This window comes from Anas platyrhynchos, chromosome Z (assembly GCF_047663525.1).
Source record: "Anas platyrhynchos isolate ZD024472 breed Pekin duck chromosome Z, IASCAAS_PekinDuck_T2T, whole genome shotgun sequence".
Lineage (NCBI taxonomy): Eukaryota > Metazoa > Chordata > Aves > Anseriformes > Anatidae > Anas > Anas platyrhynchos.
Genome location: NC_092621.1, coordinates 83,802,885 through 83,822,708, shown reverse-complemented (window position 1 = coordinate 83,822,708; position 19,824 = coordinate 83,802,885). Strand labels below are relative to the sequence as shown.

At 35.7% G+C, this 19,824-nt stretch overlaps 1 protein-coding gene across 8 annotated transcripts in view; it reads left to right on the top strand.

Annotated features, from left to right (window-relative positions):
* KIAA0825 (KIAA0825 ortholog) overlaps window positions 1-19,824 on the top strand; it is a 254,967-nt gene that overhangs the window by 228,870 nt on the left and 6,273 nt on the right. The window lies entirely within an intron of this gene.

Below are 19,824 nucleotides of genomic sequence, written 5' to 3'. Positions count from 1 at the left end.
CACACCACATCATAAAATACATTTTATTTTATACTATTTAATGTATTTTTTTCAGATTTACTATGTTTTTGTTTTAGATTTGTGCAGGTAATATAGTAGTAGGAAAAGAGTGTATGATTGCAACTTGAGCACTATACTTCCTACATGTTGCATTAATATTGGAAAAACTGTAATGAATTTTTCTAAATAATTCATTATACTAGGTACTTGAAATTTTTATTTTTTATTTGGTATTATTTTTTCCCTCTAAGGTAACATGACAGGATAACTGTCTTGCATAAAACCAAGATCATCACTCCTTTTCACTGCCTATCAACCAGTTTGTGCTTAACCAAGCATTTATTTATTAGTTCTTAATGGTAAGGTCTACAAGGTTACTACACCTGAGAGAAAAATCTGTAAGACAGGCTTTCTAATTAATCACTGGGAGGGTTCAAGAAGGTCTTGTTATTTCTGTGTACAGTAGAATTTATGTAGTCTATTACAAGTGTTGATTGTTAAAACTGCAGCTCATTTTCCTTTCCTTAGATCTGTAGCTCTTTTTGCACAAAACTGAACAATTCCTATCATTCTGCTTCATAAAGACACACATAAGAAGGTGCGTAGAGAAACACATCTGACTTGTTGCCTGTTTGCCTCTTGAGCATTCAGAAAAAAAAGACCCATAAAAAAGAGAAAGAGAAGGAAAATGAAGAACATCAAGGGTGACAATTTCAAGCATGGACAGACAGAAAGGGAAAAAATGACAAAGTAGACATCCTTTTTGAAAACAACAGCCATGTAGTTTGCAAACAGTGAAATAATGAAATCTTGCAAAATAACTCAAGATAGCAGTTACTGTTTATATTTGCTTGTTTTGTCTTAAATGTCAGAATCCATTGAACATGACTGCTTAATGAGATCTACTAGACTGTGTCCTTCTTTCCACTTTGAGTGGACAGAGCTCTTGCTGCTAGAATATGGGCACTCCAGAGTGAGGAAGGCTGGAGAGAACTCTTTTAACCTCTCACCAATATTCAACTATTCACATGCTGAGGTTCCGTAAAAAAAAAAAAAAAAAAAAAAAAAAAAAAAAAAAAAAAGCACTATTTTGGAAATCAAGCAGGAAGGTTATGAAAATGAATCTCTTCATACCATCATTCCCATAGCTGAAGTACTGCCAAATGCTGGAGAAGCTCATCTGGCTCCATGAAGAACAGAGAAGGCAGAGCAGAGGAAACAGTTACTGTTGTCCTAGCAAAGTAAAACTGTCCAGACTGATCTTTATGACTGCCCAGAGGAGCTGTGGCTGCCCCATCCCTGGCAGTGCCCAAGACCAGGCTGGATGGGGCTGGAGGCAGCCTGGGCTGGGGGGAGGTGACCCTGCCCATGGCAGGTCCTTTCCAACCTAGCCACTCCCTGATACTCTGATACTCTGATTGTGCTGTCTCTTTATTCTTTATTTCTAAGGAAACAACTTGTAGCCAACAGAATAAGTAAGAAAATGAAAACCATAAGAAAAGTGGAGCTTAATGGTTATTTCTTTCCTTAACTTTAATGAAAACCAGTGTGTACATTTTAGAAGTCTGTGAACTTTGGCTCAACGGAATCTTTTCGTACCTTGGTTTCCCCATCTGTTAAATGGAGATAAATCTCTATTGTGTGAATAGCTTAATATGTACAATATTCAGGCAAATGCATTTTTGTGCCAGTAGAAATTTCTATACAGAAAGCTGAAGAACTGTTGTTCATGTTCTTAGAAGGAAAAACCTTTCAGTACCTCCATTGGATCCCCTTCATTTGAGCTACAAAAATACATTATTTTTTTTCCTCATGTATTCATAGATCAGTGCAGCATTTCCCTTATCCACCTACAAATCTTTTTCCTTCTTTTGTGTTAGCACGTTACTCTTCTTTTGCCATCTAATCTATGTTTTCTTCCTATGCCTCTGGAGCTCGCCCACTGGGCTACTATTTTTGAACTTCAATCTCTCGAAGAAGTTCTTCTTGCAAAAGGATGTTCTTGCATCTTCTGCAGGTGATGTTTCTACAGGGAGAAGCAGCAAGGAAGCTCAGACTTATTCATGCTTGAGGTTTCCTCTGTTTCATCAAATTGCAGCAGGAAGCATTTCTACTCCTTACAAGTTCCGTGATGGATTTCTAAACCCTTAGGGAAGGCCACATCTTGAATCTCTGTTAAATATATAGAGAAATGGCCTCTCTTCAACTCAGGAGAATATCCCACATTGACTCGTTTGCTAGAACTGCATCCGCAATTTAAGAAAGTTTGATATCTAATTTGAAATTGAAAGTTTGATATCTAATCTATCTAGTTTGATATCATTCTATGTAGTTCAAAGAATTTTGTAAGTAGATGCGTATAGGTGTACATATTAGTGAGGGTGCTCAGACAGTGGAGCATGTTGCCCAAAGATATTGCAGATTCCCCATCCACGCAAGTGTTCGAGACTTGACTGGATGCTGTCCTGAGCAACCTGACCTCGTTCCACTTGTTCTGAGTTTGGGAGGATGGACTAGAGATCCCTTCACACTTTGGTTACAATTCCATGTTTCTTACATTATTACATAGTAGACAATTTTGCATTCAGGGATTTCCAGGCAGTAAGATAATACTTTTTTTTGAAGGTGTATTTTTCACTTTTGTATTAACAATAGATAAGCAAATCATTGTTCCTTGCCAAAGATACTTAATGTAACCAGCTCTATCTAAGGTATCACAGGTTTTCAGGTTTGTATGAAAAAAGACGTGGCTAATTTATCATAATTTACAATTTAGTTATGCAGAAGACTACTTGTAAAATTTAGATCTCCTGTGATTTAAGATTAAGATGAAGAATTTTCATCTCCACAGGACAGTGATACAGATTTATTCTGAAATATACAATCTGAAATATAAAACATTTTCAATCTTCTTATATACTGTGAAATTAATACTGTTATATCCATTTGAGTCATAGTTTTCATCTTTGTCACTTTGCATTTGATGGATATAATCAGATTAAAAAACTTAGAAATATTCATTCTTAGAGGACTTGATTTTATATAGAAAATAGGTCAAGTATGGTCATATAAAGGATATTTTAATATATTTTAATGTTACCTCTTTTTCATAATCCTGAATTATTAGTTGAAAAGTACTTCACACTTAAAAGTTTTTGAAAGTCAGATAGAAATAATAGCCCAATTAGTATATCAGGTGTGCTTGTTTAGCAAATCATGTTAAGGCTTTAGAGTTGTTAAGAATGGCTAATTGTCATTCAGTTCATTGTTTTAATAAGGATAAAAAGACAATAATAGACACAAAAACATAAAATATGCTCCCTCAGAATATCTAAGTTTGGAATAAGATGAATTATAGGGTGATATAAGTAATATTTTTAATGAGGAGGTATTCTATGTACTTGCACATTTGCAGGTAAGATCCATACTTTTGGCTACATTTGGCACTTTATTTGTCAGAGTGCTGGCAGGCTGCATATTTGTGAGGTAGAAATGCTCCTTTATTTTTACTGACTGAGTAGACCAATGGTTTTAAGGACTGACAGCTTCATCCAGCCATCAGATCATTTTCTCACTTCTTTTTGGTAAGATGTACTCTCCTCTTTTAATGTTTGATTGTGTTTCATTTCCTCAGAGGTCCCTTTTTCTTTTAGCTGCATTGAACATCCCCCCCCCCCCCCCCCCCCCAAAAAAAAAAAAATGCTCCAGAAGGTGAAGCTGACCCTTCCATCAACTTTCCATTCACATGAGTACTCCATGGTTCACTCTCTCTCTCTCTATGTATATATTTGTATATATAAATATATACATATATATATATTTATAAATAAATTTGTATATATATAAATATATACAAATATATATATATATATTTGTATATGTATATGTATTGTTCTTCACAGAGAGAGTGGTTGCACACTGGAACAGGCTCCCCAGGGAAGTGGTCACTGCACCGAGCCTGACTGAATTTAAGAAGAGATTGGACTGTGCACTTAGTCACATGGTCTGAACTTTTGGGTAGACCTGTGCGGTGTCAAGAGTTGGACTTGATGATCCTTAAGGGTCCCTTCCAACTCAGGATATTCTATGATTCTATGATTCTATGATTTTTACTTATATACATATGCATATTTTTACATATGGCCATTTTTATGTGCTATTGTCTTATTTAGTTACTCCTGATTATGTTAAAAAATAACTTTATTCCTTTGTAGTTATTGCCCTCCCATTTTTCTTTGAACATAGACACTTATAATAAAAACGTAGCCTTTGTGGATTTAAAACTGTAATTTCAACTCTATGTTTTCCTTAATAAATATCAGTATCAACAAAACATAACTGAATATCTAGACCAACAGATTGTAGAGATACATTCAACCAACTACTAGTATGTAATCAAAGTGTACTTGATTTTTTGAGTTTTTGAAGTCACCAATACTATTTGCATGTTTAACAACCTTTAAAAGTAGTCAGTTTTGAACATCAAAGTAATTTTGAAAAAGTCTCAGCTTAGGTTTCAATGCCATCTTTTTTTGCCCTGCTTTTGTTGGGATTGGTGGACAGTGAATAGCAATGAATATGTTAATTCTCTGAGAAGGAAGGATTGCATGTGGTCTGGAACAGTTTTAACCTAGTAGTCCTAGCTGAAGGCTGGGGTCTTGCAAAAATCCACCTGCCTGGTCTTTAATGTAAGTCAATAAAGTGCTTTAGCAGACAATTAGTCACTGACAGGATCAAAAGGTATGATACTATCCGTAAGGCTGAGAAAGAGCAACGCTGTTGATAAAACTAAGAAGCAGTAAAGCCGTTCACAATCAAAAGTGAGAGTATGATGTAAATCCTCAAAGATGTGACCTGAAAGAAGAGGACCTGCAGAAGCCTCTGCCCGAGTACTGATGGTCTATCCCAGTGCCCTGTAATTGGCTGGCCAACAGGCTCCACCATTGGCAGCTGAAATCGTAGAGGCTAGAGTATGTGTGAGCAGATGCTTGTGCTTCAGACTGGTTTTGAGTAATAAGAACGCAGTTGCTCTTTGCCTTCTAATAGAGTTAATTTAATAATGTATAAGGTAATGTAAACTTTAAAACCTACTTGCATTAGTTGTTAAATTGGAAAGTTACACTTTCCAGAAAAAAAAAAAAAAAAGTGTACTATAATAATATTTGACATGTGAAATTTCATGAGGTTTGATTATTTTTGGACAAGTTTGGGCTAGAGATGGATACAGCACAGCAAACTTCAGTTTTAACTTAAAGGCAACTGCTGGGGCCCTGTCATTAAGTTTGAATTCTTACAAAAACTTCAATTAATTGGATTTTTTTCACCAGAACTTTTTGTTGGATTTAAAGTACCATGTAGATTCGTTATAGAAACTTCATTTAAATATGGATTTAATTAGAAATGTTTTATAATTTTAATGAGTCTTAAAAGTCTTTTGATGAGCAGTCAGTGTAATTATGGTATTTAAAATGATTGGATAAATGCATACTTTATAATTTACCTTCCTCGCAACTGTGTTTTCATGCTGGTTATTTTTAACGTGAAGAATTGTTTCATTTTGTGTCAGTTTATCCTCCTCTTCCTAACACAAAATGTTTTATCTCTGAAATAAAATTAAATATGCATGATACTAGTAGTATTGGATAATATTGTAATAGCACAGTTAAAAATCAATCTAAGAGATGAAAATTATTTTCATTTTGTTAAAGAAGTGACTAAATTGATAATTTGTTATCCAGAAGTAAATTACAGACTAGCTTTGTCCTATACGTGTTGTCTCTTTTGTGTTTGAGGAAATTACCTGCAAAATTACTGCAGAAGACATGTTGCACTAGGTATTGTACTATCAGCAATCTGCTTCACTAACACAATATAAAGAAAGAGAGAGACTCAGCAAATTTAGGAAAATTAGGAGGTTATAGAACTAACAGTTAAAAGGGGAAAAAAAAAAAAAAAAAAAGATGGAAAAGATGGGGAGGGATTTTTAATTAATTGTGAGCTTTATCACACAACCTAAATGAAGACCACTGTCTCAATCAGGTGCTGAGTCTTCCAATTCATTGTTCAGAAACATTAGCTCCAGCATGTCTAATACACTGTTGTTACATAGTTGTTGTGTTGCAGGGTTTTTTTGTTTGTTTGTTGTTTTTTGATATGTGTTTAGATACGTTTTAATTAAGAAAACTGAGCTGAGATTTCAGTACAGAATAGATAAGCTAATATTAGAGTGCAGAGAAGCACTCTAAACTTATGGAAAGAAAGCAGAGAACAGGAATTTTACATATTGTTTCTCAGGACTGCAATACCTGTCTGCAAATCAGTCAAATCTCTTCTGCTAGAATGCTCCAGGAGGGCTGCATTTCACTATGGCCCTCCTAAGATACAGATCTTTGTATTTATTTACTGAGTGAGTACTACAGGGAGAAAATACTCGAATATAATGTAATATGCATCAACAATTCTCACTCCCTGATTATTCCCTGATTTGGTCTCCTTTGTCTTGTAGATCTTTGTCTTCTGTGAGGTAGCCATGCCTGCTTAGAGCAAAGATTTAGAATTTAACTCAGAAAAGACTAAAAGAAGGGTAAATGTGTAATGATAAGTACCTGAAATAGTCGCCCACATCCAGCAAATTGGACTCTATGTTGATCTGCATGTGGGTTTCTGTGTTGCAGCATAAGCCAGGAGTTAATACAAACTCCTCCTTTGCAAAAGTTCATCTTCCATGATGCCTGTCTCTGCTGGTCTTCTAATAAATTTTCTATGTGGATTTTAGGGTGTGTATCCTTAATCCTTAGGGAGAAAATAAAAGTCAAGGTGGACAAGTACCCTTTGTCCTTTGTATTTTTTTTTATTTTTTTTTTTTTTGAGGGAGAGGTCAGTCTTTTTGACAAAAGAGTATATTTGTCTGTGTTTTGCAGTACTGTAGTTGGGTTTTAAACATACTGCAGCTGAGAAGCAGTATAGGGATGTTAAAAGGTTAGCAGTAAGGTAAAAAAGTGTGTTGGCATTTATTCAACTGAGATGAGAATGAGTGTAAGATAACAATGAGCCAACAATGTAGTTTTGTGCTTGACCTATCAAAAGGTTCTTATGCTCATAAAAATTTTACGTAGGCTGTAAGCAGTTCATCTCAGCCTCTGAAATGACTTAGTCATGATTTAAAATGTCTTAGTCATGATTTTAATGTGTTGTAAGTAGACAGATAAAGCATACATTTACATGGTGCCCACTTCTACCTTCAAAGCATGGTTTCAGCCATGTCTATGGCTGTTCCAGATTCTTCAGAAACATAAAAATTGCTGCTTGGCATGAAATAGAAATTGCAAGTGCCAGTTGCAGCAGACACTACATTTTTATGATCATAAGGCTCCTTGTAGTTTCTAAATCTATCATTCTTATTAAAAATACTGAATAATTAAAACTATTTCAATGTATTTTCAACAACTTATTCTTTCAATATTTTATCCTAGAATAAAGTTCACATGATGCTCCACAAATATGTAGTGAGAATGCTGTTTGCCTTGAGCAGAAATATGGAGAAAATTAGAATTTCAAAAAGGAGAGAAACATTGCACTGACTTTGGCTTCACGGTCTCATTTATTGTAATATCCATCATTTCTTTATTTCTTTGGCAGCTCTTTATGCAGGAATTGTTCTTTTTTTCTGAAAGCACTGAACTTTGTGCTGATTTCTGACTTTTAGAAATAAAAACTGCATTACTAGGAGCTCAAATACAGTAATAAATTATTATATTTTTTAACTCTTCACTATCTCAAATCCATCCTAATCAGGGTAGATCAAATGCTATTGCTTAGCATCATGTTCCGTGAAATGTGTAAGCAGCTGCAGAGAAGTTAATAGGCTACAAAATCCTGCTTCAGATGCTGAAAATGGCATTAATTTATAGGCATTTTGCCAGATACTGTAGGCTCCACCTGTATCTGTCTTTTGGAGATCTTCCAGACCTTCCTATATGGAAGCGTGTTATTTGGATCATATATAGATTTTATTGGCTTGATTTCAGTATACTTAGTCAATAAAGGAGAGGAAATGGTATTTATGTCAGAGATTTCAAACCTGTTCCCATCCCGCATCAAGATGAAATACAAACCTTTTGGAGTTCATCCTGCACACACACAAAGCCAGGAGCCTGGCAGTTGGGGATTTCACCAGCACATGGGAGACCCCTCCTCTGTCACTCTCTCATGTCTCCTGCAAGTGATTTGAATTAGAAAGATACAGACTGTCCCACGGTGTCAGTTCCTTTCTCTTCTGCTAAGGAATTAATAAAATCCTCATAGAATCACAGTGTTGCAACCCAACAGAGTGCTGCGCATCTTTCCCTTGTTCTCTCCACATCCCTGACCAAGGAAGCAGGGTAGGGGTGTGAGCTCTGTTTGCCTTTCCCATGGGTTGCAATGGCCAAACCACTACACTCAGAACGCAGGAGAGATATTTTCTTGATTTCTAGATGTTAAATGTGTTTTTCCTTTAAATGATGGCACACATGTAAAAAATATCTACCAAATCTGTTTTCTGGGTTCGCAAAAATTGTAAACATACCTGTGCAATTCAGTTAAAATCTGCATGTCTAAAACAAGACTTTGCATGGTAGTATTGCTTTCCTGCATATCCTTTTCTTCATCCATTTCCCCCTTGCTTTGTGACTTCCAGTGCTTTTTAGTTAGTCAATCAGATGTAAAACTGCCTTTCTGCTTTATCTGTCAAATAATATGTCCCTTAGCTTATGTACCTTAGAAAACAATGACAGCCAGGAGAAAGTTTGGTGAGCCAAATATTCTTCTCACTAGCCTGATAGGAAATTAATTAAATGTTCACTGGAGCAAGTACAAAATTGAGTACAAAATCAATATTAGATACATTATGTTCAGATCAGCTAAGTTTCATCATACTATATTCATGTGTAGTTGTGTGGGTTGTTTTTTTTTTGTTTCTTGTTTCTTGTTTTTTGTCTTTGTATCACAAGGTTTTGGGTACTCCAACTCTAACAGAGTAATGAGAAATAAGGTAGTAGACCAATTCCTTTACTATTTATGCTAAGTACAGCAAAATCCTTCAATCACTGCTTGCATTAATAAAACCAACATTATAATTTAAATTATTGTACTGGATGAATTTGAAAACTAGAGCCTCGTAATCTTTAAAACAATATTTGCACAGTAGCATTTGACTTTCCAAAGAATGGAGGAGCAGAAGTAAGCTACCATAAATATGAGGTCTATTAAGACATTTCAGTATGTAGTATTACAGTTTAAGCAACCCCCTATTTAGCTAGTATTCTAAAGATGTGTATTGAAATGTAGTAAATACTATTTACCATTAAAATATTTCCAGGTGCATACATATTGAGTAAATCAATTAATCTACACGAGAGTTTAAAATATATTTAATACATAGCTTTATGAAATAACTTTCTATAGATACTTTCCTCAAGATCAGTTTCATGTTTGAGAGGTTGGCATGCTGCTCTGCAGAGTCACCAGCCTTTGTAATGGAGCAAAACCACGTGAAATTTGTCATTGTTTATTCATCTTTTCCCAGTTAACAACAGCCTGTATAGCTCAGTGGACCTGAGATAAGCAGAGAATAGAGAACACAGTTTGCCCTTTTCAGGAATACAATTAGGGAATTTCTTCTAGTTTTCTCTCTTGCTTGGGTTTCAAGATGTTGGTCTGCAAGATTTCCATAATTTTCAGTCCTCTTTTCCCTCACCTTTCTCTTAGCATTTGTGGCAGTGTTTTCCAGATATGATTTTCCCATTTCTGGATGTAAATATTAGTTACCCTGATAAAAGCAATATTATTTTGTATGACACATGGAGTGAACTGAAGAAAATATTTTCAGTTCCAAACATGAAAAAAAGAAGTCTGTCTGTCTTTATTTCTTTCTCTCTTTATTTAGTATGAACCTTTCTGTAAAGGGCTGCAATACTCCAATGAAAGAGGAGCCAAACTGCTAAGAATGAAGCATACTGTGGACAGAGATCCTGTTTATCTAACTTTATTTCCTTGTCTGCATTTGTTTATTCACCTGTTTCCTAGTCTGTAATTGATTTGTTATGTTATGTATATTTATATCTGTGGATTATGTTATTCTTCTTTGAGGTGGTATCTCTGCATGTATTGGTTGTTGCTTTTTCAGTCTAGCCCTGGTAGTCCTCAGGGAGCATGAGAAAAGGTTGTACAAGCAGTTACTAAGTTTTGAAAATAAAATAAGAAGCAGCTGCTAGGCTTCCGGGCTTGTTGAATTCAATTTTTTCTGTATCTAACAATGGAAACCAGCCAATTTATTCTGGCCTTTCCATCTCCTATTTTGTTTTATTTTTGTCATATCTCAATCTCTAACATTAAAGAATTCATTCTGACTCAGTATTAGCCCTTAATGATCATGTCCTTTAGTGCAGTTTCCATACAGTTTCCTTCCAAAAAAAAAGAAAAAAAAAAAGTACTACAGACCTGGAAAAGAAATTGTAGATTTTATTATATTAGACATCTATTTTCTATAGGAAAAGAAATACAGGCAATAGTCACATGCTGTCCTTTATTGGAGGACCATATTTGCCCTGCCAGTTTCAGACAGGGAAATGAAGTACTGATGTACACTGGAGATATTTGATTTGGGCGCATTTACTCCAGTATTTCAGCCATCACAAAAGGCTATTACAAAAGCTATAATCACTTTGATTTTTCTATGCAAGGACAGGCTTGCATGGATAAAATAATGCAAAGGAAACTTGCTTCCTTTCCTTGGGGTACAAGCTACTTCAGAGAAGTGATGCTGTTCTTATGGGCCGATCCAAATCCTTGGGAGCAGAAGGGAACTTTTGTTCACTAGTAAGAGCATTTGACCAAGATCCATGCTAAAACAGCAGAACAGTGACTGCTGCTGTCTGATTGAGGGAATTGTCCCATACCTAATCTGTGAGCTGGGCAGAAGGACGGGACACCCAAAGAACCCCATCTGCTGTGCCACCACACTGGAGAAACTCCCTTCACTGACTACATGTTCCCAAGGGGTCCAGCCTAAAAAGATGGAGAGAACTACACATAAACAGATAGTCCTGGCAAATAATTTTCTGGAAGGACTAAAAAAAAAAAAAAAAAAAAAAAAGAAAAGAAAAAGTGCATTCTAGTGTATATTGAAACATGTATGGGTATCTTTTTACTACTAGTGAAAGATAACTATTTTACTTGTATAAGGTATTGGGATTACATTCCCTGTAACATGCCTTTGCTTGTGTACCATCTTGTGATATTCTTTATTGGATTTTTGTCAGCATTTTCCATAAGGCACTCTATACTTTTAAGATAGCATATAAATGTACTATATCCAAACATAACTCAAACTGCAAGCTGAAGATTTAGAATGTGTAAAAATGTGAAAATTAAGGCCCTCTGAATGATTTAAAGCCTGCCCTCCTAGCTGCAGGTATGGCCTTCTGAGTTTGGGCCAGTACCACACAAACATAACTATGCTCTTTCCAGCTCATTCAGTGCTGTCTCTGGCATTTATTTACAACGCTTTTTCATGCCATGTAGAAATATCGTATGATACCATCTTTAGTTACATGAACGCATACTAGTCAGCGCTAGATGCAGCTGCAGCATGCTTGAGGGGGGACAACTGTGCCATATGGGACAGCACTAATGACAGGGCTAATGTTTCCTTTGGTAAGGCTGCCTGCTAGGATTCCTATAGGTGTGAAGGAGATGTGGTGTTTGTGTGCCATCTGGGGTAGTTCCACACGGTATGGGGAAATATGATGAAATGAGGAGAAGCTGAGAGAGGTAGGACTACGCAGCCTGGAGAAGAGAAGGCTCAGGGGAGTCTTGCTCATGTGTGTGAGTGGATACATCTCCCCTGATGGGGGAAGGTGAGGTGAAGGTCTCTTCTCAGTGGTTCCCAGTCAGAGGACCAAAGGCAACAGGCACTTACAGGAAATTGTGTAAGCATAAGAAAACCACTTTTTTTTCACTCAAAAGGTGGTCAAAGTCTAGACCACATTGCCCAGAGAAGTTGTGGAGTCTCTGTCCTTGGAGATGCTCTAACCCCTGTGAGACATGGCCCTGAGCAACCTGCTCCAGGTGACCCTGCTCTAGATGAGCACCAGGTACCAGAATGGGGCAGGCCTGCTCCTCATGGGAGACTGGGGTGTTCTGGCCAGGGGCCAGGCAGGAATGATTTTTCTTTGCTACCAGTGTGAAAGGACATAACATTTGCTTAAATTTGAATAAAACCTTTTGGTACCAGTACAAGTCAGCTTCCTGGCTCCCCTAAGTGTTCTGCTTAGATTGCACATTTTTTCTGCAAGTTATGAAAGAATGGAATTATTTTAAAAAGGGAGGAAATTAATATTATTTAATTCAATGTCTTAAGAAAAGTAGGGGATTATATTACTCCCATGATAATCCATGTTTTCAAAATATTCATCTTTTTATGCTATCTTAATAGCCCCTTCTTAATAATGGCAGGAAGTTTTTTGTTGTCAAAATATGATTTTTATTTTTTTTAATTCCTCTGCCACAAGCCTGTCAAATTATCAAATATAATTTCTCATCAGATATATCTTGTGTTTGTATTTATGGAACATACATATGCCACAGTAACCACACTTGAAATCTTAATCCTCTAAAGTATTTACATTGGATTTTCAACATTCATTATGGAAAGCCTCTGTAAATCGAAATAAAATGGGGAGGGGTGAAGAGAGGGAACAAAAAGTGCATGATTTGAAGAGCAGGATATTTTTAGTAGATCACAGAACCATAGAATCACATAGGTTGGAAAAGACCTCTAACATCATCTAGTCCAGCCTTTAACCCAGTACTGCCAAGTCCACCACTAAACCAGGTCACAAAGCGCACTATGTACGCTTTGGTTCCCAAGCTCTACCGTGTAATTATATGCAGGTAAACCTTATATTTACTTAATGGAAATGTTGCCAGTGCTGTGATCATAACATACTTCCTTTGGTGGATTTGTGCCTCTTGATTTCCTTGAGAAATAATTACCAGGTTACAAAGATTATACAAAATGCAAAATCCTTTAAATATTCACATTCTAGCACTTAGCTTATCCATAGTGTTATTGATCCCATTCTTCCATAAAATCTGCCATTTTGAATGTCTGCGTCATTAGTCTGCTATGCTTACACATCATTCTCACGTGAATATATGTATGTGCACGTGGTTGATATTTTGTGTGCATTTGCACAATCAAGGACACAAATGTTCTTACTTAATTCAAAAAGTCACATAAGCTACTCAATACATGCATTAGAGTTTCTTGGGATGGTATAAAGTAGAAATAAAAGAATAAGGAGAGGATACAACCTGTAGGCAATAAGCATATGTGATCATACCGCCATTATTTCTGTGAATGTCATTATAGGAATTTATCCTTTGTGGATAAATAACTTTGCTTAGGACTTGAAGAAGTTTCTTTCATTTTGTTTTTAACTTAGCAAAATGCAACAGCAAAAAATCAAAATGCTTATGTAAACATTTTATACATATTTGGTTACTGGAAAAGATGAAAATAGCAGTTCAGGTTAAAAAATATTTGAAAATTTGGGGAAATCAAAAATACATTCCAAATTCAGATATAATTTTGCATAAAAACCTACATCATGTACTTATAAAATGTTGAAACCAAATGTGTCCATGTTGGATTTAAATTTATATAGCTCTTAATTAAAATATTTGACAATGAACACGTCATCTAAAACCTGCCCTGTCTTTAAAAAGCTTTCAGCCAATTTTTCACCAGTTAGGACAAGTATAATTTATTATTAAACAAATGAGAGTGCCAAGCACCCTCCCTAACCTTGCCAACATGGGAATGTGCTCACATGCACTTCATCACTCAAAAGCATTATAGTTCTACAATCCTGCTGACCTATGTATATTTCTTTTATTCTTCATGCTATTACAGAATCTAATTCACTCCCAAATGCACTTAAATGCAGTAGCAAGTCCCTCTTTCAGAAGACACGTATTCCATGACTCAGAGCAAAGTTATGGAAAGCCAGCTGGCCAAGGTCCAGGACAAAACACGCATTATGGGAATTCAGGTGCCTTAGTCCAAGAGGAGTATTTGTGGACTGAAGCAGTGTGGAAGAAAACTATTAGAAATGTACGATTTCTCTTCTCCTTTTCTTATTTTAGGTATTATACATAACCATGCTTTCTACTGTGCTATGAATTTGAAAGAAAAAGGTTAAATTAAAAAAAGACATAAGAGAAAGCTGAATCCTGTTGCAATATGTTCCCTCTCTCTGCAACTCATGCTTGGTGTCTGTGAGGCTTGATTCACCATCTTTCAAAGATAAGAGACAGCAACCAACATTAACAGGAAGGTTGGCTAAACACTGCCTCTTCTTTCCAATTTCAGCAGGAAAACTGAAAAGCTGAAAATTTTTGCTGTGTGCCTTCTCCTGTCCTAGACAATATTCTTCGTAGCTGTGTTCTTGCCTTGAAAAATGATCTTTCATCATTTTATTCCAACACTTGTGAAGCTTCTATTTCAGAGAATCAGAGAATCATAGAACGGTTTGTACTGAAATTTTCAGGTTTGATTTAATTATGAATATGGTGAAGGACAATTATTTTCACATACATTTTCATGAAAGCAGGGTAAGTTTCCTCTACAGGTGTATATTGTTTATTTCAGATTAAGAAAGACAGGAACTTATTTGCATTAGGTAGACACAGAGACCTTGTCCCAGTCAGTGTGATTTCAGTGTGAATATCACTACAAAAATCTTCACATTCACAGCATTGTTGCTAAGGGTCTTGTTCAATAGTATAGTAGCTGTGTATGATGATGGCTGTCCTCCTCCCTGTATTTTTATTGTCCTTCAGGGACGTACATGTTTAATAGAAGTATTCAATTACTACACAAATAACTGAAGCAAAGCAGACGCCCTTTGAACTGTTAAGGAGTTTGTTATTACAGCCTTAAAAATTTTTCACCAAATGCAATCTGATTAAAACACAAATAGAAAAATACATGTAAAACATTGTCTGACATAGAAGCTGGAAGATTTCTCAGGACTTGAGATTAAGGACAAACATTGGGTTTATATGTCTTTCTAACATAGACATAAAATGCATTTCATGGGCTATGATTTCTCATGCTATAAGAGGTGTGTTTTCAGCTGAAATAGGAAGTGAAAGTTACAGAGATGTATCTTTGTCTAATACTTAAAAAGTGGAAAAAAAAAGATACCAGCTGCTGAGATTCCTCATCTCACAATGCAATATAACAGGATAGACATTGATAAAACAATTGTTTCGCTGCCTGCAGGACCATACTCCACAACTGTCTTTTACAAACTGAGGGAAGCAAAAATATAATTCATTAAAATGCTCCATGAGCAGAAATCCCACTCTTTCTTCAAGAGTGGGATTTCTCTACCCTTTGCAGCTCATCATAGGGAGTGATGCTGACTTTATTGACATTATTACAATGTATTTAAAGGTAAAAGGTTTTTTGTTTGTTTGTTTTTGTTTTTTTTTTTTTTGTTTTGTTTTTAGTTAAAACAAAAAGCATATCAATTTAAATGTATAGAGTTGTCATTCAAAAATATCAAGAACTATCCAAAACTATCAGACTCCCATCTCAGGTGCAAATGTATGGGTGTACTCCAGCACAGAGATAATGTTTTTTTCATCCAAAGGTGACTGAAATCTCACCAAAATTCATGAAGCTCGTGCATAGTTCTGAGAACAGGATGTGTGCTGGTGTTTTACAAGTAGCGTGGAGGTTGCAAAAGGCAAAAATGAAACACCAAAACACCTGCCTCTGCTTCATGCTTCCTTTGTTGCTTGCCTCTTTCTCTGTCGATGGCCAGCAAAAAAAAAAAAAAAAAAATGGTCATCTTATTTTCATCAAGCAGCTAATAAAATTTTTCATAATTATATTCTACAATGAGCAAACATAGGGACAAATATGAGGACTTCTTTTGGAGAAAGTACAATTAATCATTTCACTTCCACTCAAGTTTAAAAGGGAAGTACTTGCTCATGAAAAATGTTCTTTAAACAAAGAGGGACACCGGGGCCAACAGAGCTGGGAGGGCTGCACAGCTGCAAGCGCATCGCATGATGAGAGAATGTGCCACAGCTGGCAGCCCATATGAGGGATAAGTCCCCTGCAGAAAATCTGCACCTATGAAACAATGGGATGAATTTCATTTCAGTTTCACAAAATTGTATTGATTAGTTGTTTATGTACAAATTATGGCTTTCTTTTGCCTCGTTCAGTTTATAATGTTATTTATAAATAAATTCATTCAGACGGAAGTTTGAAAATTACAGCAAAACAGCTTACTGAAGAAAATGAAGATGAATATGTGGCAAATATTTTCGTGAACATTACATGAAACAACTCTTAAATCACATAAACATGAGAAGGAATGGGATTTAAGTTTAAGCATATCTTTTTATTCTTTTCCCACCCTTGACTTATTTTCTTGCACAGTACTTGGCAAAAGAGGCCTTTTCTGCTTTTACTGACTTTTTATCTAAATTCTTCTCGAAAATAATGTAACTGTAAAGCTTTCCAGTGGTAACTCAACAAAATATAGAGAAACTTAAGAGCTTGTGGTACCCTAAGCCCGAATATTTACCCACGTTATGATCCCTGAGGGGATCTCCTCAGTGTATATAAATATCTGAGGGGTGGGGGACAGAAGCCAACCTCTTCTCAGTGGTTTGTGGGGATAGGACAAGGGGCAATGGCTGCAAGTTAGAACACAGAAAGTTCCACACTGACATGCGAAAGAACTTCTTCACCGTGAGGGTGACAGAGCACTGGAACAGGCTGCCCAGGGAGGTTGTGGAGTCTCCTTCTCTGGAGATATTCAAGGCCTGTCTGGATGCCTACCTGGGCAGCCTGCTCTAAGGAACCTGCTTTGGCAGGGGGGTTTGACCCGATGATCTCTGGAGGTCCCTTCCAACCCCTACAACTCTGTGATTCTGTGACTCTGTGATGCTGTCTGAATGGCACTGTCTGTGTCCTCTTTAGATTGGATGTGAATTATTCTCTCTCCTTAGCTCAACATCAAATGTATTGCTATTTTTGATACATAGCAATTATTAAACATGGCTGTTATTCTTCAGTACAAAATGCATATTTAAAGCTATCTAATGGACAGCTGTAGAGTTAATGTTTCATCATTTACCAGCTTCCCTACAAGTGGACCTGAGATATCAGCTTTACCATAGGAGATAACAATGGTGCCAGTATGGCAACCATGTATTTTAGTTCCAGTGGCTGTGCTTTCTATTTTTTTTCCCTTCCATTACATGAAGTATGTTGTAAGGTTTATCAAGTCCTTATTAAGAGCTGCAGTTATTAAGAAATGCAACAGATGTCAAAATACTACATAAGCACACAAGATACCACTATAGAATGTTTATATTATGGTGACCCTTTTTGTAAACTCTTCACTTTTTATACATTGTTTTGTATAAGCTTTAAAAAGGATGTGATTAGTCTTTTAAATAGTAGCAGTACAGTGATTTTTCAAGTTCAAAATACATCTGAATTTCATAGCATTCTTACATTTCATACCAACTTTGTTAATATTTACTCTTCCCTGTTATTTTTTTTGCATAATTTTCACTCAAATCTTTACACACTTGCTATAAATAATGAACTGCAATTAACACTTAGTAACTAGTCAAAAAGTATCTATTAAAGTAAACTTCTCAATGAAAAGGAGATCTATCAATGAAAACGAAACTTCTTAATGAAACTTCTTTAAAAGTGGCAATCTTCAGCAGGTAAAATCTGTGCCACTTCTGGCTATCCCTGTAGAGATATGACTGCGTATGTTTTATTTCTGATTTAGAATGTTTCTTCTTTGCTATCAACTGCATGTATTTCCCTTTGGTCTGTAACAGGCACCTAAGAATAGTATGTAGTCACTATTTTTTTATTTTTTCTAAGTGACTCCATGGGATTATAAGTACAATTCACAAAATATATGCACGTATATTTTACAATATGTAATTGTATCATTATGCTAAAATGTCATACATAGTTTTTAAAAGATCCCCGAAAAAAATATTTTTCTCTGCATCTTTGCAAAAAAATTTTATGATTCTTTAGCTTTTATAACTCAGTATAGTGGAGAGACAAACATATTATGGAACATATTCCTGTATGCCTGTTTATCTAAATGGATGTATTGATGTTAATTATGAGCAAGGATAGCATTTGCTATTTTATTGATACTTTACAAAGGAAAGCTGAGCTGGAATAGCTGAACGTTCCTAGGGTACTGAATTCTCTTGCCCTCTGTTAGCTTAAGGATGCGCAAGCCAAGACTTCCTCTCTTGCCTCATTTATGAGGGGAAACAGAAGCCCTCCCAAGGCTAGGCATCCTTTTTGACCTCATGATCTAAGGTCTAGGGGACCAGCTTCAGTGATTCCTGTTATTTATCCATGCTGAAGTGTTTTGCTGCATTTGTCTGAAAAATATTCTGCTAGCTTCTCTTCCCTTGTTCAGCTTTATGGAATATGGAGAGGAACAGCATGCAGAAGAAAGGTTTTAACAATTCTCTTCAGGTGCATACAATATGTCACCAGCACTGTTTGGTGTTTCAGTTTATTTGCAAAAATATTTCAAATGTTTAATTCTGAGAACACTAGTGGTAATGGCCTGAAAACTTCCATTTCTACCCTAAGGTTTACAAAGGTGTTGCCATCTTATTCTAAACACATTTTTCTTTTAAATATGAAGAATATAATGAAAGTTTGTTTGACTACATATCTAGACACTGATTGATATTATGGTTATATGGACTGTAGCTGCATGTAAACAAAATGGTGATATAATAGATTGGCTCAAATAATTTCAGTACCCTTTCGGAATCCTGATTTAATGTTATCTTCCAGGATATGGCCACAGAAAAATAAAATGTACAACAGCTATATATTTGGAAATTTTCTCTAAGGGCTATATTACTAATAACTTGAAATAACAGAGACGTACAGGTTGGCTGTTCAATTGATGAAGCTTGTATTTTGAAAGTAATTTGTGATGGTAATGTCATTCGCATTCACATTGCTTGAACTGGCTAACTGGATTTGTACCAATTGCTATTGCCAAAACAATTGTCACACATTTTAGATATGCTAGTAAAAACATGTTCCATTTTGGACCAATTTTAAAAGAGTACATGTTGACTCTTCCTGTGTTTAAACACAGACACCTGAATATTCATCCCATTCAGAATAGCAAAGAAATGCTGTGGCCCTCTTGTTTACAGTCCAGTAGACTTTTACAAACCAGCACTTTCCCCAGACTTTAAGCGTAAGATTGGAACAATTTCAAAATTCCATGAGAGACCAGGTGTGTGCCAAGCTCATTTCATAGATCTTTAATTCATGGATACTGTTAAGCAAATGCATAGAAGACATTCTTATCCTCATTGGACCTGCTTAAATGCTTTAAAAATAGACTACTTTTTGATAAAATGGTAATGTAATGTATTAGTAATAACTTTTTATAAAGTGAACACTAAAGAATGTCCAAACTGGATGACATTGAAGATTTTTACCAACACTAACGTTTAAGATTCAATGAAATGTGCTGACAACTATGAAGTCACTATCTTAAAAAGGAATCTGCTGATTTATTGTTAAGCTTCCATTAGCAAAGACTGCTAGATTTCTGTGTATTATTCCTCCAGCAATAACTGTTTTGAACGCATTTCATTTAGCATTTTCAGTTGTCTTCCTTCTAAGCAAACAACTCCACCACCTAAAAATATGCAACAACTCATATT